Below are 24,842 nucleotides of genomic sequence, written 5' to 3'. Positions count from 1 at the left end.
CGCCCTTTCTGACCCCGCGCTTCCTAAGAGTCCTGAGGCTCTTAGCTGGGCCCCTAGGGACTGGACACCAGGTCCCTGTGAGTGTCACCACTTCCTAACTGGGTGCCACTGCTCCTCAGTGCCCAGGCAGAGCCACTCTTGAGTTCCCTGAGTCTTTAGGTGGTAAGAAACTTGGGCTTAGCTCTGTCTAGGAAGTCACCTTAATACTATTGGGTTCTCCTCTTACAGTTCCTTCCAGTGTCAGCTCCCATCTCTGAATAGTGGTTCCTCTCCCCCTAACCTCATCCGAGGTTCATGGGACTCAAAGCTACTACTGCTCTCTGTCTGGGTTTTAGAGTTGTTTAAGTGGATGCTTGTTGTCTTTGAGAGGAACCAATACAAAATCCTTAAACAATGTCCGAACAGGAGAACCCTGAGGAGTTCTTCAGACAGTTTAAAATCCCAAGCAGCTTATGGTTTCGGAGTTCGACACAAAATCCAGGAGAAAACTCCTGGGACATTGGCGAACACCAAAGTTGTGGGCCCCCTTTGAGGCAGTGGCATCCTTCTGCTGTTTTGGAAAAAATGCTCTATGAGCTGGGACTCCCCCACCTACCCCGCTCCTGTAAGGCATTAGTGTGGCTCTAGTTGGTTGGAGGAATACCCTGCAGGTGCGAAAGTTTGCGGGGGGGGGCGGGGGAATGTCACGAGTGCAACAGCCAGGGCCAAGAAAAGCCGTGCTAGGGATTTGTAAGCCATTTGCTGTGCTGCTTCCCCCACACTGTGGGTCTGGAGAACACAGATGCCAGGCAGAAGGTAGCTGCCTTGTGCAGTCTGTCTCAGAAGAGCTCTGGTGCCAGACCTCAGCGTGGTGCAAGCCTGTCCAGCATTTTCTGTGTAAATGCCCCTCCGGTGGGCTCAGGCTTCCCTACCCACGCAGGGAAGGCTGGTGTGCGCTCATGGGCAGTAATCTCAAAATAATGATTTTGTTGCTGACAAAGCTTTTCCCGGGATGGCAGAGTTGCCACGGTTTCAACAGGTGTTGGCTTGATGCTGGTCTGCCTAGATCTCTGATTGGCTACTCTAGTGGTTTCTTGTCTGAGATGCCACCCTCGCCTCAGTCTTACTCTGCTGATGTTTGCTATCATGTAATTCTGAATTATTCCTCTCTAACACATTCCATATTGGGGGTGGGGGCTTTTCAGCTGTCCTTCAGACTGTCTCCCACTTGAGGCAAGTGCAGAATGTTGTTAACATATGCTTCTACAAGGCCTTTTCAGAACCTCAAGCATAGTCCACAGAGGCCAGAGGATTCAGGCAGCAACTCCGATGGTCAGTTGGTTTTTTGTTTGTTTGTTTGTTTGGCTGATCACTGATGAACAACTTCCAGTGCTAGACTGAAGTTCAAGGTTACATCTAAGTATCAGCGCTAAGTCGCATGACGCACAGCCTCTCCAATGCAACTCTGCATTGGACGATTGGTTTTCAAAGCACGTTGAATTGCCATCTGACAGCCAGGATTCCCTTCCGCTATCACAGCAGACCTGAGCTAGCAATGGCTTTCATTCCTATATTTAAAATGAGGAGTGAACTGTAAAGAGCAGTCTCATGCTGGAAGTCAGCAATTTCAAAGTCTAAGTGAGCATGAAGCCATGGGGAACCCTTCCTCTCTGATTCTGGGCCAAGCTCCTACCAGAAAAAAATCTGAGTAAGAATCTTATCTCCTACCCTGAACCCCGCCCCCCCCCAAGTTCTATGTCTCCTAGAAGCTGGGAGAGTGGAAGAGGAGCCTTCCCAGATGGTTCAGGTAGATAAGGTTTAACCTGATTCTGCATGCTGAGGACACACCACCTGGCTGCAACCTCCACGGCAGGCATGGGCATGAGTTTTGTGGGGCAGGGACAACAGGGTCTTCCCACTGGAGCATACTGTTTCTCCATGTCAGGTTTTGCCAGTCACGCCCACCGAAGACTTGTGCCCTAGGGACTCAAAGTGACCCCAGGTGGATTGTGATTTTGGTTGTGGCCTGGGCCTTTCTGGCCCTGTAACAAGGTGTGCAGTGGGCTGTTTTTCTACCTGTAGACTTGAGAAGCTACTTCTGGGGAGTTCGTGACACCAAGCAGTCCATCAGAAAGGCTTTCCTCTAACCGCCTGATCTGTGGAGAAGCCTTCACCATCCTTGATGGAGTGGCCCTGTAATGCAGAAGCTGGGGACAGGAATTCTCGTGTCACATGGTTGGCTGCTCAGACCCCGAGACTATCAGTGTGTGTGTGTTTGTGTGTGTGTGTGTGTGTGTGTGTGTGTGTGTGTGTGTATGAGAGAGAGAGACAGAGAGACAGAGAGGCACAGACACAGACAGAGAGAGAGACAGAGAGAGACAAAGAGAGAGAGAGAGACAGACAGACAGACAGACAGACAGACAGACAGACAGACAGACAGAGAGGGAGGTTTCTTTGGCTTGGAGCCTTTCCTGACCACTCCATTGAGTATCACAATAACAACAACAACAATAACCAGGTTTCTCCCCTTTTGTCTCTACTCCGCAGTGCGTGTCATTGTACCTGCTTAATCTGTGCTTACCTCCTCCTTAGACAAGGGAAAGAATTGTCGAATTGTCTAGTTTTACTGCTGTCTCCAGCTCCCAGCACAGAACCTAACACATATTTACTGCTGTCTCCAGCTCCCAGCACAGAACCTAACACATAGTAGATGCCCGGGAGAGACTTGGGGAAGGGGAGATATCTGCAGGATTGCCTATCTTCTTGGGTCTAGGTTGGCTTCCTCTAGCATTTCCAGTGGTAACTGTAGCAGGATTTCCTGTGGCATGAGGAGCAGGCTGCTAAGCACTTAGTAGGCACCCAGGAGTCCCATGTTCTGAGATGACAGAGCAACAAGTGAAGGGTGGAACTTGTACAGGAGACTTTCAGGGAATGTGGCAGCTGTCTCTAGTTAGTCCTGTGCTCTGAAAACGAACACCAATGGGAGAGATATTTATTGTCCAGGGTTCATTCTCCAGGACCATGCTGGGCATGTTCACTAGTGGCTCTGGATTTGTTAAAGCTGGGCAGGGTTTCATCACTCAGCAATCAGACAGAGCAGGGCCCGCTTCCTGAAAGCCTGTGCAGTTGCCCTGGCATCAGCCCTGAACCTCGGCTCTGCACACTCTGGCTCCACCGTAGCTCCTGGCAGTGGAGACAGAAGTCTGGGCAGGAAGCAGAGCTGTGAGCTCTGATCGCTCCAGGGGCTTAAAAGAGGAGCAGACAGGCCAAAATGCAGGGGAGGCTCTGCTTCAAGAACTAGGGGCGATTGCCCTTTCTGGAAAACAGCATGCTTCAAGCAGAAGTGTCAGGCAGACCTCGCCTTAGACTTTAGGTCTGTCCCTTCCAAGCAGTGTTCCCTGGACAGACCTAAGTTCTCCTTTAGAGAACTAGGAGAGAGATATGTAGGTGCAATGGCTGAATTTTGCCTGAATGGCAGTGGATGCTTAATATTCAGGAGACAATATAGAAAATGTTACAATATATAAAAGAAGCCAGGAACCATGTACTGGTATCTGGTGGTAAGATAAATTATTACATCTTACCATGGCTACTTACCTGAGGGAGACAGGCATGCTCATTCTTAGCTTAGTCATTGAATCAACCAGTACCTGTTATATGCCAACTCCATGCTGAGGTCTTTACTAGATATTAGAGGTATACACATGTTAGGGACTTGGAGAATGCCCTTCAGGAACTTGCAGAGATATGTGAACTATAGCCAAGAGCATACAGTGTGGGCTCAGGAGTATCCCGATCACAGTGGGGACCTCTGATGGCTTCTTGGAGGAGGTGACATTTGAGATGACTCTTGGAGACTCAGTAGGAGTTCCAAGGGAGAGCAAACAAAAGAGTAGAGGAGGGAGCAGGAAACCGTGAGATTGGACAGGTGCCTTCTGGGCCCTGGGACAACTTCAGGGTAGCCGGGGGTGAGGTGGTGGTGAGAGGTCCCAAGACAATTGTGTGATTGGTACCAACTAAAGTTTTGAAATTTGCAGCAAAATTCTGATGTGTTTTACTTCTGACTGTTATGCTGTTGTACCTGTATCCCAATACTAGCTTCTTCCACCCTCATTTCTAAGTCCACTGGGGCCATTCCCATCTGTACCCACTTACATCTTATCCCCTTCTCTGCAGGAGTTAACCTTCAGTTCAGTTTTGGATCACACTCATACATGCTAAAAGCCAAGGAAACAACATTTAGTTTTTTAAAACACATTTTACCATATCAAGCCAACGGTCTGCTATGAGCCAGCAATCGAAAACAAGAAATGATTTCAGTAACATATTGTTTGAAATCAGCAAATTCTGTTGAAATGATGCTAGACCAGGCAGTCTAGTGGCTGTGAGGATAGATAGCTTTAGGGAGTCAAGAAAAAAAATACTTCTGTCTTTATAGAAAGAGGAATAAATGAGCTACTACATGTAAAGTGCTTAGACCAGTTTCAATAAATGGGAGCTGCTTCCATTTTTATTACTTGGATGAGCATTTACAGTGAAGGGCAAAGGCAGATAGCATCGGGCATCTATGACAGGCCAGACCCTGGCTGGCTTGTTTCATGTTATCTTCATAGTAACCCTGGACAGTTTGTGATAGTCCATGTTTTGTAAATGGAGGAAATGTCACCGCGAGAGGATGCGCAATGTGTTTAAAGTCAGGAGCCAGCGGGTAGTAAGGCCAAATCAAACCCAAGTTGCCATGACTGCAGGAGTACATGCTCTTTCTGCAGCAGGATGAGAAGGGAGCAGCATTGGGGAGGGATCGGGGCACCCTGTAGGAAGACCAGTCCAGCCTCAACTAGGCTCTGGCCAGCTGTGTGCCTTTGGCTTCAGGGCTCTCTTCTGCAATAATAGGATATGAGCCAAATGGCCAGTGGGACTTAGCAGCAGAGTTCTCCATTCAAGTGGGCAGTCGGGCGCGGGGGGGGGGAGGCCTCAAATGCTGCAGATGGCTGGAGCTTCTCAGCCATCCATTTCTTTTCTTTGCAGAGCTGAAACAGTGATTATGGAGGAAACATAGACATTATTGAAGAGCTGGAGACAGGACGGTGATTAAATAGACATTTATACAAGGAACATGAAAAGACCTCTACCAGTTATTTGACTTCAGGGAAATTAGTTTAGGGAATCAAACATAAACTCTATCCAGGACTGCAGATATCCAAATTGACCCACATCAGGCTAATTCCGATAGTGGCTATTTGGGGGCCACTGTGACTGGTCATGAAGGCATCAATCAGATGTCTTCCCAATTGAGAAGGGCTGGAGCAATAACCAGGCCATTTGCTCTGTTCATGCATAGCTTTGACCCCACTGATTTGCTTGGGTAGATACTCAGATCCCATCAACCAGGGCTCAATAAATACTTACTGTATGCCAGTCACTGACCTACCAAGATGACCATAAATCTAATCTGCTCCTGACAAAGAGATTCACAAAGACAAGGTGCTTTAATCCACATTGTTGGCTGTGAAAGGAAGTCCCTGCCATACCAAGAGTAGGACCGGGGTCTGTGTCAGGCACCTGTTCCATGACCCACATTCACCTTTATCAGAATCTAATGAGCACTGTTGAACCCATTTCTCAGATAAGGAAATCAAGGCTCAGAGGAATCACAGATCACACAACTGGGAGGCAGCCCAGTCACATTTTAACCAGAGACTGATCCAGTTCTAAAGCTTCCAGATCTCATGTGTTGATGAGGATAAACCTTCCTGGAAGGGGATGGCTCAGTTCCCAAAGTCTTCATTGGAAGCTCTTACAGGAGTCGGGCTGGATAGCGTGACCTACACTCCTAGAGGGAGAGATGGCTCTGCAGAGTGAGGGTCCAGTGTGACCTTGCCATCTTCCTGCACTAGCAGCCACACACACAGCAGCAGCTTTGTGGGAGGGACTGTGCTCAGGAGTAGGACACTTTCATGGTACCCTTGTCTGCTCTGAATGGCCCTTCTCTTTCTTTCAAGGACACCGATAACTTGAAAACCTACATGTTGCCAAAGTGAGATCCCACTCAGGCTGGTTCTAACAAATAGATGACTCACTCATAATTAGGACATGAATTGTTGGTAAAACAAACAGAGACTGAGGATGGGCTGGGGAAGTTAGCTTCCCTGGGCATGTCAAAAGTCTCCTGGACACCATTGATTACACTGTTAATTTGCTTATTAAATTGTTTCCTCTGATTCCCACACACCTCTTGAGTTCCTACTGTCTGCCTGGCACTTTTACATTCGTTGTTTTGTTTCAGTCTGGCAATGGACCACACAAGAGCTGTGTGCCTTTCTCCCTGTTACAGATAAGGAAACTGTGGAGTTCTTACCATTTGCTCCAGTTGCTTCACTGGAGATAGGTCCTAAGTGTGTTTGTTCTTACTTTTCCTTCCCCTAGAACACACTTGATATTTGCCATCTTTGTATATAGTATTGTATTGAGCTAAATCTAGACTAAAAGGGGGATTGTAGTGAGATGTCTACCACCGTTTGGGCATGGTCACAGGTGCGGACGTGATGGAGAGTTGAGTTTAGGTCTGGGGTCAGGACAGGTGACTCCTGCTTGCTGGTCAGGTCGCGGGGAGCATCCGGGTGACAGGGTCGGCATACTTGGAGCGAGAACGGGTGGCAGTCATCTGTTTCTTGTTTATTTCTTCCCCAAACAAACTTTACTTAACCTGGACTGAGTCTAGTGAATCTTGATTCCCACTCATTAAAACTGAGGTATAGTAGATAGGTCAGTACCTCACCCAGGACCATAGAAAAGAAATGCTAATGTCAGGGTCCCAAAGTCAGCATTCTTTTTACTACATCATAACCATTTCCCTTTGACCAAACAAACCTGTATCTATTTTCCCAGTCTAGAGAGGAATCTAACTAATCTGGCTTTACTCCTGTAGTGATGGAGGATACCTGTGTCTCTCTTATGGAAAGAGAAAAAAAATGTCTTGCCCAGCATCACAAACAGGGAACAGAAGAATAGGTAGAACTTGAGTTCAGTTTCCCTAAGGAACATTATAGATTGAGCTAATGATTACACAGCAAGAATTCTAGAGCCTCCACACAGACATTCTGATTCAATAGGTAGGGACAGGGCCTGGCAAGTATTTTCCACAAGCTCTGCATGATGTGGATGGTGCTAGTTCATGATCTGCTCTTTGAGATGCAAGGTTGTGAATTTCTTGAAGCCCCAGAAAGTCAAGGGGAAGTCACCGGTGCAGCTCTGGGTCATGCCAGTTCCCTGGTTCTGTGAAAGTCTATTGGGACCAGCATTCTATTGTGAAGAAAAGGTGGAAGGTCTGGGAAGAATGCTGGGCTCATTAGGAAACTCTGCTGTGGCCTCTGCTATAGAAAATCTGGGTCAACATAGGGCTATGAGTCCAGCCAGAGCATCCACCAAACCAAAGTGCAAAGGTACCAGCATTGGTGTAGCAGCATTGGTGTGTACCAGCATTGGTGTAGCAGCATGGGTGTAGCAGCATTGGTGTAGCAGAAGTTGCCCCAAGCAATGCTGCTTCCCCTGCTGCACCTGCCGCTGAGTTCCCTGGGAGCTTGACATACACTCCTCCCTGACTCCCATCTTCCCTTCACTTCAGGATGCAAGCCCCATAAAATTCAAGTTCAAAATGCCCTAAGCAATGGCTCCATGAAGTTGCCTGTGACCTCCTCCCTAGAGCCTGTGACTGTGTTACCTATACAAATTAGATGAAATAAGAATTTGGTATGAGATCATACTGGATTATCTGAGTGAGTCCATTATGATCATAGGTCCTTGATCATCATCAGTAAGTGTGAAACACAAGGTTGTCTTGGTGGTGCAAGCCCATAATCCCAGATACTCTGGAGGCTGAAGCAGAAGGGTCATAAATTTGAGGACTACTTAGACTACAGAAAAAGTTCAAGTCTAGCCTGGACAACTTAGTAAGAGTGTGTCTCTAAATAAAATGGAAAAAAAGATGACTAGAAATATAGCTTGTTGATAGAGTGCTTGCCTTGCATGTTTGAGCCTCTGGTTATGAGCTTTGGTACCAAGGAGGGAAAGAGAGGGAGAAAGGACAGAGGGAAGGGAGGAAGGAATTCAGGGAAAAAGGACTGGATAGTCAAAATGTGAGATTTAACTCCTGAAGCAGAGCTTAGTCAAAGAGAGAGATTTGAAGTGATGGTTTTGGAGACACAAGAGGTGGCCATGACAGCAGCCCATAAAAGCTGGAAAAGGCAAGAAAGAAAAGGATTCGATTCACTCTGAGACTCGAGGTGAAGCAGAAACTTGTAGAGACTTGATGGGAGCCAGTGAGAATTACAGCAGACTTTTCACCATCATGCTAAAACATGTGTGGTGTTTGAAGTGACTACAATTTGTAGTGATATTTTACAGAGAAATGAGAAACTTGTACTAGCCAAACTGGTTTCAGATGTATAAAATGTGTTCTAGTACAGGTCATCGTCCACAGTAATGAGTCAGGCTGGGTAACTAACGAGCAGGGTCTTCCTTAAAAAACGAAAGAGTTCATAGCAAACACACATCTGTTTTCCAGAGCAGCATGGGAATAATTTAATCACACTTACAGCCATGCATGCTTGAAAATTTATGCTCCAGAAACTTGGAAAAAGGCATTGGTGCAAAATGGATTTTGAGGAAAGAATCAAACAGACTCAAATTCAAATCCCAGCTCTTCCAGGTGCTAAGTGGGTAGCTTGTGGGAACTGCTTACCTCATTTGCAAAGCTCAGATCATACCCCCCATCCGTGGTTGTTGTGTTGTGTTGATCTATTACAATTGTTTATCAAGAGTCAATCATGTACTAGCGGTAAAAGTTGAGTGTCAATACAGAAAGTGTGCCTGCTTGGGTATATAAATGCATCACAGAGATGTGTAAGTGCTAGTGCCCTCCTCAATAGATGATAATCTCACTTTTTCCAAGAAGGTCCTCCAAGGCTTTGGGGGAACAGTCTCCTTCTGTGTTACAAGACTAGGAATGATTGTACAATTTTTGCATCACATTTTGCTGGGGAGGCTGGTGCCTTTAGCGTCGTGTTCAAAATTAAAATTCGGGGGGGAAGGATAAGGAGATGACTCAGTTGGTGATGTGCTTGTCAAGAAAGCACGAGGAACTGAGTTTACATTCCCAACACTCACCTAAAACCCCATGTGGTGAGAGTAATTGTAAAGCTAGCACTGGGGAGGATCCCTGGACCTAGGTGGCCATCCTGTGTGCCTGCACACACACACACACACACACACACACACACACACACACACTTAAAAATAAAGTATATAAAAAATAAATGGGGATCTGAGAGGGACACCAATCTGTCACAGAGGCACTGGACATACATTCTCAGCTTCCATGGTTTCTACCCCCAAAGAGTCAGGTTCTCCCTGTGTGAACTCTCTCCTTCCCACATCTGTATTCTGGCTACCCCCTTCCGATTCTGATGGCATATTTGATCTGAAAGTTGTTGATACTCTGATCTCTGAAAGTGAAGGGTTTAATCTTCTCTTGGAACCCCTCCCAACAAAAATTATTTTCCCACTTTGAAGTGGTACGGGCATCCACTCTGAACTCACATCCATAAATCTGAGCCTACTGCCCAGGAAAGTAGATGAGGTTTGATTCCATGTCTCAGCACAGTCTCACAGAGCAAATTATGGAAAGAATTTGATTTATGGAAGCACCTCAAAGGCTCTGGAGTGAGACGCGTGTTTATTCACTTTATTACCATTTATTTTACACTATCTCTTTATGCTTCCTGCACATGGATTTGAAAGACTATTTGGATAGATGCTTACGGCCTGCCAGATTGCATGGCCCTGTCAAGGCACACAGTTCTCTTTGCTGAGACTGCCAATAGCTCAGACTTGGGGGATCCTCATTACAGTGCTGGGACAAAATCTGGCCTTAGAGCTGGCAAGGGGCAGATGTGAGCCTGAAGTTTCTGCCTGAAGTTTCCCAGCTCTGTGCTTGTGTGTAACACACCCAGCTGCAAGTGCGGGGCACAGGCAGGCAGGCTTGATTTAAGATTCAAATATCTCAGAACAGCTGGGGATATTTAGCATCGTAATAATTACATTACATTTCTGACGGTACATGGAGCGAGAGCCTTTTTTTGGGTTGTTGTTGCTGCATATTCTATGAGCATCCGATATCTAAGCCAGGCATGGAAACCGAACTACATTTTTCACATCCAAAGAGTTTCATTTCAAAGATCCGACCGAGGACAGAGTCTCAGCCTTTACTCTTTACCGCGACTTTAGCTATGCCCTGTTGTCTGCCACAGCCAAAGAACTCAGGAGAGTCGTGGTGCCCAGGAAAGCAGGAAGTGGTTGGAAATGATCAGGCACCCCTGTGTGCCAGGAGTGAGGGAATCAACTTGGCAAAAGTGACATTGATAAGAGATACTATTGATGGGTTCTGTAAAGTCAATTCAGACGAGATGAATTGATGTTAGGAGGTGGGACAGTGAGAGAAAGCAAGAGAGAGAGAAAGACCTACTATGCACGAGAGAGAGAAAGACCTACTATGCACGAGGCTGAGTGCCCCAGGCTCACCGTCTACTTTACATCACTGTCACCACAATCCTGAGAGAAACAAATTCATAAAGGAAAGACAGAAGTTGGTTCCTGGTTTCAGAGAGTTGCAATCCAACAATATGGAGAAGGCATGACTGACTTCATGGCAGTTAAAGCAGGAGGCCAAGGCTGTTCACATTTTAGCAAAACAGGCAGCAGAAAAGGCTGGAGGTAGTAGGGGCTAGATTCATCCTTCCAAAACCCAACTTCTAATGACCTGCTTCCTCTGATTAAGCCAAAAGTGCTACAACCTTACATGTGGACTTAGTGTTTCATTTATTCATTCTGCACAGAGTTACCGGGAGTCCATGTAGGCCTGGCATGGTTTGGCAGCCCAAAAGCATGAGTTCATCCATCCCTCACAGAGTGCTTCTTTGGGAGGCAGGCTCCCCCAGACTCCCTGAAGAACAGAAGCATCAGGCGTGCTTAGTTAAAAATCCATGGCCAGCTGAGTGTGGTGGCTTATGCCTGCGATCCCATCACTTTTGGAGGCTGAGACAGGAGGATCTTCTCAAGTTCAAGCCCAACCTGCTCTACAGAGTGATGCCTTGTCTCCAAAACAAATAATCAGAAAGAAAGAAAGAAAGAAAGAAAGAAAGAAAGAAAGAAAGAAAGAAAGAAAAAAGAAGAAAGGAAGGAAGGAGGCCAAGGCTCCAGCTCACAGACACTGAATCAGAATTTATAGAGGAATGATCTAGCTTTTATTTATGTATTTATACATTATGCTGGTAATCAAACTCAGGGCCTCATACATGCTGGGCAAGTGCTCTACCACTGAGCTGCATCTCCAGAGATTCAGGAGTCTCACTAAATGAACTGGGATGTGTTGAATTGACTTTGCAGCCCAGGCAGACCAGGACCTTGTGATTCTCCTGTTTCAGCTTCCTGAGCTCCTGGGACTACAGATAAATGCCACCCAGATCAGGCCCAATGATGTGTTTTTAACATAGGATGAAGGATTTTAAAGAAACATTGTAGGCTGAGGGGTGGGTGGGGCCATTAACATCTCAAGCAAACAAATAATCCTAAATACTGTGAAAAGTTTCAGGGCCAAAGATGTATCAGTGGGGTAGGGAGAGGGTTCTTGGAGACAAGGAGCAGGATAGGATCGGTATCTGGGGAGGGGACATCTGTGCTGAGACCTGGAAGTTGAGAAGGGGAAGCCACACAGGGATGGGGATGGGAGGAGAATTCCATTCTGCATGCAACTGGCAAACCAAAGGCATCATGGGGGAAGCATCTGCCTCCTGCCTTCCACCATTAGAAAATTCAGCTTCCATAGCTCCATCCCTTGTTCTTTGTGCTGTGGGTACATCTGGGTCCTTGAAAGTGTAGCTGCCTCCCTCACCCACACAGTGAGCAGGAACAACCTGACTCTAGCAGTCTGGAAACATTGACCCCCTAGAATGCTAATGGGAATGGAGCCTTAAGTCTTTAGGCAGTTCTCCTTTCAAATAGAAAAATGCAACCCTAAGAATTCAATCACCAACTCCCTGTGGGGGCAGTTGGTGAGCAGGACTGGCTTAGTTGGGTCCTTTCTTGGGAATTTGACATCCTAGCCAGTTAGTACCTCCTCCTAGGTTGGCTAGTCTTCCTGAGGTCAAAGGTCTTTGACATGTAGGTATGTTTTCTCATCCAGCCCCTGAAAAGCTTGGCTGTGGATGGCAAGCTGTTCCAGTCCTCTTTCACAGGCTTTGTGTTTCACAAAGAACTTGCAAATCTTTCATTTCCATTCACTTTCACCATAGCATTCCCATTTCACAGATGGGGGAAATCAAGGTTTGACTTGACCAAGGTTATCCAGCTAGTGCCAAGGCCAAGACAATGTTGGGCTATAGTGTAGCAGGTGGTGATTTGTTGTCAGGAGTCTAAATGTGTACCCTTCTTCAGGTGTCAAAATTAGTGTCACCTCTTAGGAGGTATTTTTTTTTGTCCCAGCAGAGAGTTTGAGAAATCTAGTTAGGGTTTGAATCCTTGAATCCTTGGCTGAGAGGTTCCACTGGGTACCCAGGTTAGCCAAGCAGCGTTCCCTGAACTTCAGTGATTTCTGTGTCCCTGAGAGTGACCCAAGAGTGTTGCAGAACTATGGATTCTGGTTCAGCAAGTGAGGTCTGATGTACTGCATGACTGACGAGCTCTCAAGTGCTGTCTGTGCTATTTGGCATCAGCCTAGCGCATGGGCTGCAATTTATGTGGCAAGGATCTCCAAGGCCAGGGAAAAGGTCACCTTAGACTAAGAGGGAATGCCAGGCCTCTGACTGGTACAGCCCTGGCTACATTTCAACCCGCCACCGTATGCTGTGCAGTGGTGAATCACCCCTCTTGGACAGGGTTCAAGGAAGGACCCTCTTGTGCTGAGTCGCACCCTAAGAGGCTCAGTTCCTTCACCAAGCTGAAGCTCCAGCTCTGGGCTCCTGTTGCTTAGAGATGTGCCCCTGCCCCCCATCCCCAGAAACTGTGAAGTCTTTGTGAAGAGTAACTCTTTCTTTGTCTTTGTCTGCTATGAAATGACTAGCTCAGAGGCCATGTGAATGGAGAAATGGCAAATAGAGTCACATATCCCAGTCCCCTGCAAAGATGAGCCACCAGGCACTTCTGCTTCCTCCTCTGACTGTGTGGATTATCGGTGGTCAGGTGGTGGGAATAGGAGGAGGAAGTCCATGATCACAGTAGCCAGTGGTTGTCTTTGAGCAGTGTGGTGCTGAGGGAGCTGTGCTGTGACAGGCCAGTCCAAGGCAGGGCAGCTAGAAGCCTGTGGTTTTGTTGCCAACCGCCCTTGGAATCACCAAGGCAACCTGCAAACCCTGCTTTTGGACTCATTCTTTCCATTCACTCATTCATACCCTCCTTGGGTGTTTTGGCCACTTATTCTTTTGTTCTTTTTTTGCATATTCAACTATTCAGAGATTCATTTACTCATTCATACATTTATCTAATGCATTCTGTAGATCAGGCACTGTGCTAGATTCCAAGGATGTCAAAGTGAATCAACTCCAAGGCACCAATTCAATCTCTTCATCCCTGTGGGATCCTGTAGCCAAGCAACAGGCAAGTCCTCCTCAGTAGCTTTTCCAGGTCAGTGCTGAAAAGGGCACCAAGATAACCATTTTTTAAATCTTTAGTCCAAGAGTCCATCTTGTCTAACGGTGTCATGTGATTTTCTATTGCCTTCAAGATAAGACCAAATCTCTAGGCTCTGGTTTCCACCCATCATGCCTTTGGTTGCCAGAGACTGCTTTGGGTCTTGGAATCTGCATGGGCTACCATGGAAACCTTCACAGATGCTATTCCTTCCACCTGAAATCCTACAATCCCATATTTCCCTGTGCTGCACTTCGAGACTCTCCATGGAGCAGGGAAGAATGGGCTATGAGCTCCACTCTAGACTTCCCCAATGAAAGATTTTATTCCAATACATGTAAGCAGTTGGATGGCTCTTCACAAAGCTAAGAGTAGTAGGAGAGTTTCAGATCCTAGACAAGTGCAATGACTTGCTCAAGGTCACAAGGCCAGTTGGAGGCCAAGTCTCTGGGACAGCTTAGCTCATCTCAGCCCTTCTTCGGAGCTGATGCAAGTCTACACTGTGCACAAAGATGGGAGCCACTGGGAGCAATTAATTAATACTTGCTGGGGCATTTTTATTGCTATCTCTGGAAGGCTAGAGGAATCTGCTCTGGCCAGGCAGTAGGCTGCAGAGGGGAGCCGAGGTTAGGCGTGATGATTCAGATCTCAAGACGAAAGTTTAGCCCGAGATGTTTAAATAACTCAGAGTTACTACCGCCCCAGCCGGGGCAGGACAACCAGGCAGTGGTGGGTGATTTCTGAGTGGGAGGGGATGGTATGGGAGGCAGGAGACAGGTTTCCAGAGAGAAATTACCATTTCGTATTTATGACTTTGGCTCACAGGAGTGCCGCAGGGACAGGTTTGCTAACACATTAGGTAATTGCCTCAGTTCTCCACTCTCCTCTGAAGCATGTAGCCAGCTGGGGTAATCTTGCAGGACATGATTCAGCCTGGGCCTCCCAGTGCTCTCTCAGGTCATGAGATACTGGTGGTAAGAAATGAGGGGTATGTTCCTCTCTTTGACAACAGGCAGGACCACTGTCCCTGCAACCATAACTGCACAGCTAAGGAATGGAGGAGTCCCAAGATGGAGGCCAGACAAAGAGATGCATTCTACTGCTGTGCACCCTTGCCTCTGGTGCCCATCTGGAAAATAGGGATGGTGTACCAGCATTTCTCAATTTGGTTATATATTAGAATCACATGGGGAAATTGAAAAAAATCAAAGTCCCAAGTTCAGCCCCAAAGGTTGTAATCACATTGGCTTGGAGTGAATCCCAGATATCTATGTTGTAGCTGGAGTTCACTGGCTCCACTGACCTCTGCAGCCTTGGGTGGACATTTTAGAAGCCAGGGGCTGACAAGATGTCAGTGACCTTGGGATCCTCCAGCCATTGTTTCTAGGTTTAGAATTTTGTTGTAATTAGAATCCACCTGAGGCTCACCCTCCCCATGAGGTCAATTCTTAATGAGCACTGGAGGGTTACAGCACCAAAAGCAGAGGCTTTGCTTCCAGTACTGTGAATATTACCTCTGTTCCTTGGCAAAGTCACCTTGGGATCCTGGACTCCCATGTCTTCATCGTTGGACATTAAGGAAAACACTCAAGCCTGCCTGCTTGCAAGCAGATGGGATCCAGCATGCTGTGCATTGTGGTTTAGGTTACAAAGCACCTCCCATCAGTGCTTAGGATAAGGGAATTCAGCTCCTTTCTCTGGTCCCCCACTTGATTCCAATTAGAAAGGCTGCAGTTTGCTTTGATGTCCAAGAATGAGAGAATGCTCGTTTCCATGAATCTGATCCACCCAGGATACATGAGGTGATGGAGGTTCAGCACGATCAGGTCACCGGTCACCCAGTTAGTGAGATCCAGAAAAATGTCAATTCAAATCCCAGCAATGCCGCTTCCAAACTCTCTTAGACTAGTTTATTCATTTTCCTGTGTCTCCATTTGTTTATTTGTGTAATGGAAAAAATCATCAGCCATTTTCAGAGTAGTCTTCAGGATAATGAGAACCAGTTAGAGTCCTTTGTGGGCGTCAGATCTGTATGTTTATGTCCTTTCTCCTCCCTCTGTCAATCCTACCTTTCTCTCTCCCCTAACTCCTCTCCCACTAGCCTTTAAACTCATCAAGGATTGGAGTCAAGGAAAGCAATTCTCTGTTAATGACCTTGGTCAGGCCATCTCATCTCTTTGAGCCTCTATTTCCCCATCTGAGAAGTGGGGATGCTAATAATATTAAGAACAGCTTCTGTCATGGAGCTTTGGCAATGATAGTGTGACCCTCTCCACTGCCACTCACCCCTTGCAGTAGTTGTTGAATGAATAAGGCACTTGTTCTCCAAGCAGAAGAATGGTAAATAAAGCTTGTCTCCCTGGTCCTCATATCTTCTCTGCAGTGACAGTTCTGCTGAGTTTGCAGCGCCCATGGGGCTCCAGGACAGAGAGCACCAACCTATATCAGGGGGTTGCTTATTGTCTCGAGGTGGCAGAAAGGGAAAATGCTATAAATATGGAGGATTCATCTGCGATAAGTCGTGGACAGAAACCTGAGCTATATAACTTTTTAATTCTCCACTCCAGCTTGTAAGCAAAGGCAGTAAAAACAGTAACTAGTAATTTATTGATTCCACTCTTTTAATTTTGTAATTTCTTTTTCCTTAACCAACCAAAAAAGTTCTCTTAAACCCACCTGAAGCAGTCATGAAATTAAAGCCAGCACCTCTTCTACATTGCCAGCATGAAATACAGGCTCAAGGGCAATTTCTTAACCAGGCGTTAAACAAGAGTCCTGGGCTCTGCTTGCTTTGCCTGACTTGCCAGCACAGGAGGCTGGCATGAAGGGAGGTGGTTTCGCCACAAAGAAGATGCTGTCAACTTCTTTCAACTGGAAGCTGGGTGATCTGGGGCAAGTGACTTCTGTGCTGATTCTCAGTTTCCTCGTTTGTAAAATGTAGATACAAATTAATGACTAACCTCCATCACTGATATGTTCTTAAAATCCAAAGAGAGAGATTCAGAAAAAGTGTACTGTTCAGCACAAAGCACAGTGAATGTGTTGCAGATTGCTGTTACCACCCATGAGGATGGTGATGGGAATAATAGGGATGCTGCTGCTGCTGATGGGGGCTGGTGATAAATGTGGGCATGGGGATGGTAAAGATGGTGGGGATGATGAACATGGAGACGGTGGTGATGATAACAATGATGGCAGCAAGGACCATGGATTTGTGTCCTAAGAAAAGGATTTTCTTATACTTTATGCCTCTCTGTGTACAAATAAATAGATAACTCGAGCTGGGGCTATATCTCTTTGGCAGAGTGTTTACCTAGGCTGCTCAAGGCACTGGGTTTAATCTGCAGTACTGACAAAAATGTACTCAGTAAAGAATTGTTTAAATTCTGTTTTCATCCCTTGTCTTCCCCTTAGAGGTTTCAGTCATTCAACAATAATTGCCAATTAAGTGCTGACTGCATACCAGACCTCTTGAGCCCTGGACCACAGTGAATGGACACAGAGAGATAAAGGCCTGCCCTCACAGCACTTATAGTCTAAAGCAGTGGTTCATAACCTGTGGGTCCCAACCCATTAGGGGAATGATCCTTTCACTGGGGTCAACTAAGACCATGAGAAATCACAGATACTTGCATTATGATGCATACCAGGAGCAAAATTACAATTGTGAAGTATCAATGAAAATAACTTTATGGTTGTGGGAGTCATAAAGGGTTGAAACATGAGGAAGGTTGAGAACGACTGGTCTAGAGAGTTAGTTAAGTGGGCCAGTGAAGGCAGGTGGAGACATGCTCTTTCAAAAGGCAACAGGGACTGCAATGACCATGAACTAGGTCAAAAGCTGAGAGAGCAATGGAAGCAATGTGTGCAAGATGTTTTGTCTTATGTGGTCAGGGTCTCTGTCTGACCTTGGAGTAAGACCTGAATGATGATGGAACACAACCAGGAGAAGCCTCAGAAGCAGCTCCCCAGACACACACAAAGGCTCTAAGTCGGGAATGAACTTGTCTCATCTCAGAGGTGGATGAAAGAAAGGATCATATTCCTTGAGCAGAATGGAAGGAGAGAGGAGTCTAAACTGACACTGGAAAGGCAAATGTAGAAAGAACTGGAGCAAGCCTTATAATCTGGGCTGTATTTGCCGGTTCTTCTCAGGGGGCTTAGGTGCAGGAACACCACCGAGCGATACTTCTTCTGCAACCATGATGGCTTCAGAGTCTAAGTAACAATGTGTATGAAGGAAGCAAGAGGACACATTAGGGTGCAGACTCGGTAGTTAGGAAGAGAGATGTTAGCAGACTTGAATAGCAGTTTGACAGTAGATGTGGTGAGTGTGGTCCACTTTGGGAGATGAATCCAATGAGACTTATGGGATAGAGGTGGGATGATGATGGCGATGATGGTGGTGGTAGTGGTGGTAGTAATGATGGTGGTGGTGGTGATGGTGGGGGCGTGATAGCACACCTGCAGGTTGGGGATGGAGTATGAGTAGAAGAGGATCAAAGAAAACTCCCAGGCATGGGCACTGTGCTGATGATACTGGTAATATGGTCCAAGTATAAAGCAGGAGAACAGATCTGGTGGGAAACTCCCCATTTGGGGCACATTGAAGTTGAAAGAACAACTGAGCATCCTAGATGTATTTGGACATGTGAACTTGAGCTCCAGGGTAGGTCAGGATAAGATGTAGTGGTTGGAATCATAACTGGAATGGTGGGATTTAGTGATAGGGACTGTGTACAGAGAACGTGACAGGCTGTGTACCAAGACCTGGATCCACCAACGGTCAGAGCAGGATGTAAGAGAACCTGAACAGAGGTTAGAAGGGAAGTTCTGGAGATGGGAGGGAATCCCAGAGAGCACTGAAAGGCAAAGCTCTTAGAAGAGGGATGCTGCATGGGTCTAGCTCTGTGCAATGAACCGAACAAAAGGCAGGCCATCCCCGTCGGAACCGGAAGGCTCTGCAGTGTAGAGCTTGCCAGCTAAGGTTGTGCAACCAGATGCACTTGAGCCCAGGCCCTTGTGCTACCGTTGCTTATCTTTTGGCTTGTGACCATGTCCTAGCATCCAACTTCTTAGCTCCCTCCTCTGCTTGGCATTCTTGTGCAGTTTGTATGAGATAATGTCTGTGAGGTGATTAGCACTGGGCCTGGCACACAGCAGGGACTTAATAAACAGAAGCTATTTGTACTCTTCCTGAAAGGGCTCTAGTGGTTAGACACATGCTCAGACATACTTCAGGTTTCACTGAGGCAACCCAGCCTTTTCCCAAGGTCTTTAAGACTCTGATAGATGATATAAAGGCAAGGTGGATGAAGACTGTAAGATCCCTTGACAAATAGAAGCACAGTCCTAGCCTTTCCTAGAAACATCCCAGTTAAAAGTCTTGAAAGCCCCCATGTGGATCACATGAAACCCCTTCACAGACACAAAGATGCTCAGCTGGGTTTGAGACCCCTGTTAGGTGATGGAGGCCCAGAAAAGAATTTAAATAGGATAAATGAGATTGGCAAGGTCAGTCAGATCTGCATTTCAGGGAGTCCACTGTTGCTATGGGCAAAGGATGAGAGCAGTGTTGATCTCATCCACAGCAGAGAGAGAAGTCAGGAAACCCCACTTGGGTGAGAGGGGGCAAAGATGAAGAAATGGGCTCATTGTAACATAATTAGCTCTATAATCTGTATGGAAACTTATCATTTCAAAATGTAAAGATGATTGCATGGCTAAAGATTTTTCACCCCTGTTAATGGAAATAACTTACCAACCTGGGGTTTGGAGTTGGCCGACTGCATTAAAAGATAAGGTATTAATTTTTAACCAATTGATTTTTATAACAAATTAGTTATTGATTAAGAAATCACTCATCGTAGACAGTAAAAGGTGTAAATTAGAGTCATGTCTGGTTGGAGTGAAGGCTGAGCAATGGAACCCAGAAGGCTTCCCTTGTTAAGACCCAGGGAAGGCTTTGAGTCACATAGATGGAGAGCGGGGAGCAGGCCATTTGCCCTGGACCACAGGGTCTGTTGGGATAGCTGAAACTGGCTGGAGTAAGTAAGCTTAGATGTGAGACTTGCCTCTCCTCTCCCAAGAGGCTTAGCAAGTGGTTGAAACTTGACAAACAGACCAAATGTAAAATAGTTCAATCTATATTCTCAAAATATTTAAATTTACAAATTAGCAGGGAAGGAGGAAGGTAGGACTCCTTAGGCCTATGAAGGACCTTAAAACCAGGGGTATTGTACTGAAAGTCTATTAAACAAGGTCAGACAGACTCAGAACAAAGGGAGTGACCTGTGTTGGGTCGGGGGAGAGTGAATTACACCAGAGACTTGAGATTGGTCCTGGCATAAAAGATACATTTAGAGCTGTCTCTCCTACCAAAGGAAGACTAGAAACTCCATCTAGAAGCTCAAGGAGGGCAGGGCCTGCTGCAGGCTCCTGGTGAGTGAGGCCCACAAATCTCCTACAAGAGCTAGGTGTCTGTGCCTGCACCATGTGTGCAGTATGGTCTGAATGTAAACTATTTACATAACATAAAACTCTCAAGTTGACAACAGCATGAAACTGAACTATAGACATGGGAGGGGCCCAAGACAAGCAAGCAGCTAATCACCCTGGTATGACACTGCACACAATGCAGGGTATACGGTAATTGAAGTAAAAAACAAATCATAACATTACACCTGTACTCACTAAAGACAGTACTAGCATACACTTGTCTCATTCAACTCTGCAGAATGGAAACCTAGGTCTAGGGATGTATGGTAGTGTGGTAGTGCAGTATTGTTATACAGAAGAAAGAATCAGGGATTTAGAGGTGGGAGATCTGAATTTGAATCTGGGTTCTGCCATTTATTAAATATGTACAAGATCAAGTTGCTTAAACTGTCTGTGCCTCGGCTTCCCTGTCAAAAAATGTAGGGTTGTTGACAGCTGCCTTGGAGGATAATTGGAGAAATGGGGGTGTCACTCTGATAAAAGTCCTGGGTGTGGTGCTAGCTGTTCCATATACCTTTGTTTTCTTTAATCTTTGCTCTTTAAAGATACCCTCCAAAATAACTTCACTGTAAGCTCTGACTGGGCTAGTGACATCTTTACCTGTTGGGCTACCTGGATTCTGATGCTTTGTACTAAATTGCTTACTGTTATAAAAGCAATATTTTCATCCCAGTTCCTGGCTTATGCAGTTCCCTTTCATTTGTTTTCTTTGTCTTCATTTATTTCCCATTCAGGCTTGCAACAATCAGCTATGGAATGAATGATGGCTAAGTGGATGAGTATATAGATAATTAGATGATGCCTAATGGATGGAGGATGGATGGATGGATGGATATGGATGGGTAGATGAATGGATGGGTGACTGAGTTGATGGATAGATTAGTTTATGGATAGATGGATGAGTTTGTGGATAAATGGATGGTTGGATAGCAGGTGAATGGATGGGTGAGTGGATGGATGGATGGATAGATGGATGGATGAATTGTTGGAAGGATGGATGGATGGATGAATGAATGAATGGATGGATGACTGATGAATAACAAGTGAATGGGTGGGTAGGTAAGTGAGTTGAGGAATGGAAGTAAGGATGGATGAATTGATAGATGCTTAGGTGAATGATGGAGAATTATAAGGGTTAGTTTATGAACAGATGATTGGATAGATAAGTAGATGAATAAGTTGATGGATGGATAGATAGACAGATGAATGAATGGATAGTTGCCTATATGGATTGGATAGATGAGTTGACAGATGAATGAATGAGTGAATGAGGATAGGTGGATGGGTCAGCTGTTAGATGGTGGATGTATGAACAGACAAGTTACTGGATGGATGAATGGATTGTTAGGTATGTGCTTGACTACCTACTAGGGTTTGTTTTTTGTAAACACTTGAAGTTGATCTTTGAAAAATTAAGGAAAGGAGTATCAGTTTGCTCACAGAATAAGACTGGGAAAGCAGGTTGAGTAAAAGGCAGGAACCAATGAGCTACAGGGATAGAAAGTACAATAATTACCTTTCTGTCAGGTCAGGGCTGTATCCATGGAATGAATTAACACTGGCCGGTTTTCACACCCAGGCCTGATGGCAGTAAAGAATCAAAGTCCTGGGAGAGAGAATGCAACAAAAGTGAGTTGGGCCACATGTTCACTGATTCATAAGTCCTCTGGCAGCACGATGAGCTCAGATAATTTCCCTCAAAAGAAATTAAAGCACTGGGCAACAGAGGAGAGACTGTCTAGTGACTACTCCAAATCTTGTCACTGCCTCCTACAGAGAGAATGAATGAATCCTTAGTTCCCAGAGGTGGCATTTGTGACTCTGCTTTAGTTTGTCTCTTGTCACCTCCTTCATAATCTGCTCATTCTTCCTATTCTCCTTACCAGATCTTTCTCCTCTCTTTCCACTTCAGAGATCCTACTGCTCCCCCAAACATGTCACTCTCTACCTTTTCCCAGGAGCCTTTGCAACCATCCAGGCCCACAGTGGCTGTGCCTTTCCCCAAACTCCAGCAGCGCTGGTCATCAGCACAGCTGCAGCTGCAGTTGTCCTGAACTGTTTCTTTCTGGGGCTTGGCTCTGTCCTATGTTCTCTCCCAGTGTGGCTTCTGTTCCCCACTGTCCTTGCACATTGTTGAATCAGTCAGTGACGGCTGCATGCATGCTGATGAAGGTTCAATGTGCGTGTGTGGCACAGTGTCACCAGCTGCCTCATCACATGCTAGAAATGATTCAGGCCTAATGTTCTTGAGGGTTGAGTCAACTGGGACCAAAGAGCTGACTTATTCAAAGCCGCATCACTAGTTACAGGCAATTCTAATCCTAGAATCTAGCTCTTACTATTGCCAACTGAACGAATTCTCCTTGCCGTGGAGTGCATGTGTGTATGTGCGTTTGAATGTATGAGAGTGTGTGTGTGTGTGCTCACATGCGCATACATGAGTGTGCATGTTGTGTGGCAGAGGGATATTCTACTTCACTAAGTAGATTCTAGCCAATTACCATGGCTGACAAACTAAGCCCTCAATCAGTGGTTGTTCAGTTAATTAAATAAACCCCTCCTGGATGACACCATTGTGTTCTCCACCTTGTTGCTGCATCCTTGCCCAAGTGTTTGCCCATTGTAAGCCCCAATACCAGCAGTGTTGGTTGATTCCTCCCTAACACTTTGTTTCTATTGAGAGTCAGTGGATTTTACAGAGTGGAGTATTTGCAAAGTCTACAGAGGGTCACCCAAATCTCTGCCACCCCACTACCCTCCCACCACACTTCTCTGTTCAGGGCTGCTTGCAGAATCAGGTGGTGTACTGGCAATAAAGTCACAGGGAATGAACATTTTGACAAGGTAATGGGCCCCTGCCTTTCTCGACATTTGCGAGGGAGTCAGAGTCCATTATAATGTCACAACTATGCGTGCCATTGACATCACATTGAATAATTAAAAGGCAGTTTAATCGTAGTGCTCATCCACTTAGCATCTGCTTGCAGATGCCAAGGAAGCTGCTTTCAAGGGGGAAGCCATGAGGTACAGATGGAGGATGTGTTCAAACCTGCATCACCACTGAAACTACCAGGCTGCAGGGGGCTAGTATCTGACCCCACCAAGGCCACAGGGCTGCAGGAGGCCAGTGCCTGACCCCACCAACCCCACTGAGACCACAGGGCTGCAGGGGGCCAGTGCCTGATCCCATCAACCCCACTGAGACCACAGGGCTGCAGGAGGCCAGTGCCTGACCCCACGAATTCCACCAAGACATAATGCCTGCAGGTGCCCAGTACCTGACCCCACCAAGCCTACCAAGAGCACAAGGCTGCAGGAAGCCAATGCCTGACCCCACCAACCCCACTGAGACCACAGGGCTGCGGGGACCCAGTGTCTGACCCCACCAAACACTATCAATGGAAAAGAAGACAACAGAAGTCCTCTAGTCCTCTTTGCTTTTTTAATGCAATCTAGAAGTCAACTTTCTCTTAAATAATTTTTAAATGAGAAGTTGGCATTTCTCACTCATCACAGCACACATGTTATGGAGGGAACTAAGGCAGGTGTTTACTGGAGCCTGCTCTAAATTAGGCCTCCCTGTGGTATAGTTGTGGGAATGAAGATGGGCTAGGGGCCATGTGTTCTAGATGGATGCGCGTGTGCTACATGTTGTTCTGAAATGGAGTGGAGCATAGGCATGGCTGGCTGAGTGATATGTTTGGGACCTCTTGGCTTTGGAGGAGAGTTCTGAAAGGTCAGGAGCTTCCCTTGAAGAACATGAAGAACATTGCAAAGGGCTCTGTGTGAGAAGAACTGGACATATTAGAAGACTGTGGTGGCCGTGGCAAAGGTCATGAGGAGGGAGCATCAGACCAGGTGAGGGAGAGGCAGCTGGGCCAGGAAGCTCAGCATGTGGCTGAGCAGAGGGAGGATAGGCTCTGAACACAGCTCTCATGTGTGGCCGGGTACAGTGTCACATGCCTGTAATGTCAGTACTGTAGGAGGTGGGTCCTAAGTTCCAGCCTAGTCTGCGCTACATAATCAGACTCTGTCTCAGAGAACAAACAGAGATGGGCTATGTAAAGGGATGATCTATCCTTCCTTCTCCCAACTCCCTTCCTCACCCACGGCTAACTGGGCACAGTAGATGGGAGCTTCCTCCCAAAGTCCCTGCTGCACAGAACAGACAGAAGCATAGACAGTGGGCACCTCATGAGACACATCTGGGGTTGAGGTAAACCCAGGACTGTGTGGGCTGCAACAAAGCCGGGAAGACTTCTAGAAAGAGGCAGCCCACACACTCGATCTTGAAGAAGGGCAGAAAAAACACATGGCAGGTAGAACGCACAGCCGGAGCAGAAGAGCTCTGAGAGGAAACGGCACTCCTGGAAATACGGGACTCTGGCAGGACTGGAGTCATGTTACCCAGAGAGGTCAAGAAGTGCACTGCAAGCCACTCAGCAGACAGCTCCTCGTGTTTACCCCTTTATCCTCGGTAGGAAAATTGACTGGCATCCAGGGGCCAGACCCTATGATGTGACAGGCTGCTACTCCATTCTCAGGTATGCTGCTGCTCGATGCTGGCAACTGCTCTGAGAGCGATGGCTTCTACAAAATTGGCTCTTGCTTTTCCAAGTTACCCTTCCCAGCAGATTCAGACCTCTAGCCCACGCTGGCCCAGATTGCATGCTAGCAACAGCCTC

The 24,842-nt window shown here is 46.4% G+C and overlaps 1 protein-coding gene across 3 annotated transcripts in view; it reads left to right on the top strand.

Moving 5' to 3' along the window:
- Nucleotides 1–24,842, top strand: part of Asic2 (acid sensing ion channel subunit 2) — a 1,047,597-nt gene that overhangs the window by 773,366 nt on the left and 249,389 nt on the right. The window lies entirely within an intron of this gene.

This window comes from Mesocricetus auratus, unplaced genomic scaffold (assembly GCF_017639785.1).
Source record: "Mesocricetus auratus isolate SY011 unplaced genomic scaffold, BCM_Maur_2.0 Super-Scaffold_100007, whole genome shotgun sequence".
Classification (NCBI taxonomy): domain Eukaryota; kingdom Metazoa; phylum Chordata; class Mammalia; order Rodentia; family Cricetidae; genus Mesocricetus; species Mesocricetus auratus.
The sequence above is the reverse complement of the archived record's forward strand: the minus strand, read 5'-3'. Positions and strand labels throughout refer to the sequence as shown.